Source organism: Leptonychotes weddellii, chromosome 10 (genome assembly GCF_054177405.1).
Source record: "Leptonychotes weddellii isolate Sample4059 chromosome 10, ASM5417740v2, whole genome shotgun sequence".
Lineage (NCBI taxonomy): Eukaryota > Metazoa > Chordata > Mammalia > Carnivora > Phocidae > Leptonychotes > Leptonychotes weddellii.
In genome coordinates, this window is record NC_138378.1 from 4,085,024 (window position 1) to 4,087,091 (window position 2,068).

Below are 2,068 nucleotides of genomic sequence, written 5' to 3' on the forward strand. Positions count from 1 at the left end.
TGCTTAACCAACTGAGCCGCCCAGGCATCCCTGGGTTATTTCCTTTTTGTCTACTATGAATAAAGCTGCTACAAACATTTTTGTACAGGTTTTTGCATAAACATTAAGTTTCCATTTCTCTGGATGAATGCCCAAGGGTGCAAGTGCTGGGGCATGTTGCAATCGTGGTTCACAAGAAACCGCCATGTTGTTTTCCAGATTGGCTGTACCACTTCACATACCCACCGTTGATGTACGAGTGACCTGGTTTCTCTACATCCTTGCCAGCATTTGATATTATCACTATTTTTTAAGCCATTCCGATAGATACACTCTGATAGCTCATTAGGTGTTTCATTTGCATTTCCCTAATGGCTAATGATGGTGAGCAACTTTTCATGTGCTTATTTGCCATCTATATACCCTTTCCAGTGAAATGTCCATTCATGTCTTCCGCCCATATTATAATTGCACTGTTTCTTAGAATTTCAAGGATTCCTTATGCATTCTAGATACAAGTCGTTTGCTGAATATGTAGTTTGCTGATATTTTCTTACAGTTTGTAGCCTATCTTTTTATCCTCTTAATGGAGTCTTTTGCAGAGGAAAATTTTAAAATTTTGATGAGGTTCACTTTATCAGTTTTTCCTTTTACAGATCATGCTCTTGGGATCAATTTGAAGAACTCTGCCTGGCGCTAGATTCCGGAGATTTTCTTTTATGTAATTTTCTAAATGCTTTATGTATAGTATTTAGTTCGATGTTCATTATTTTGTCTATGGAGATCTAAATGCTTCTCCAGCACTATTTGTGGAAAGACTGCCCTTCCTCTGTTAAATTGTTTTTTCACCTTTGTCAAAAGTCAGTCAGGCACTGACTGAAATATGTGTGGGTCTATTTCCATGTTCTCCATCTGATTCCACTCACCTATGTGTTTTTCCCTCCACTGATCCCACACTGTCTTGATTACTGTGGCTACAGAATAAGCCTTCATATCAGGTAAAATAATTCCTCCCACTTCACTCTTCTTTGTTGTTTCAGCTATCCTAGGGCCAGTGTCCACGTAAATTTTAGAATATGCTTTTTTATGTCTATAAAACAAACGTAGACTTTGATAGGAATTGCTTTAAACCCATAGATCAGTTTGGGGTGAGCGGACATCTTTATTACATTGAATCTCACAATCCATAAATACGGTATGTTTCTCCATTTAGTTAGGTCTTTATTTCTTCAGCATTTTATAATTTTCAGCATACAGATCACACACAGGTTTTGTCCAGTTTCCACCAAGCATTGGGCTTTCCTTGGAGCAATTGTAAAATACTACTGTATTGTAAATACTTTTTTCTCGAGCAGTTTTAGGTGCACAGCAAAATCGAGCAGAAGGTATAGAGAGTTCTCTTATGTCCCCACCCCCCGCCCCCCAGTTACAAGCATGGCCTCCTTCATTACTCCCCCCAAGAGTAGTACATTTGATACAATTGATGAGCTACATTGACACATCCTTATCACCCAGAACCCAAAGCTTACAGTAGGGTTCAGCCTCGGTGTTGTATGTTCTATGGGTTTAGACCAAGGTATAATGCAGTGTATCCACCATTCTAGTATCATTGGCACCATACAGAGTAATTTCACTGCCCCCCAAATCCTCTGTGTTCCACTACTCATCCCTCCCCGCCCCTAAGCCCCAACAACCCTTGATCTTTCTCCTGTCTCCATAGTTTTGCCTTTTCCAGAATGTCATATAGTTGGATGTAGCCTTTTCAGATTGGCTTCTTTCACTCAGTAATATGCGTTTAAATTTCTTCGTCATGGCTTGATAGCTCATATCCTTTTGGCCCTGAATAATATCCCATTGTTTGGATGTACTACAGGTTACTTATCCATTCCCCTGCTGAAGGACACCTTGGTTGTTTCCAAGTTTTGGTAATTATCAACAAAGCTGCTACAAATATCCACGTGCAAATTTTGCGTGAACGTAAGTCTTCAACTCCTTTGGGTAAATACTGAGGAGCATGTTTGCTGGAACGTATAGTAGGAATACGTTTAGTTTTTCTAAGGAACTACCAACCTGTCTTCCAAAGTAGCTG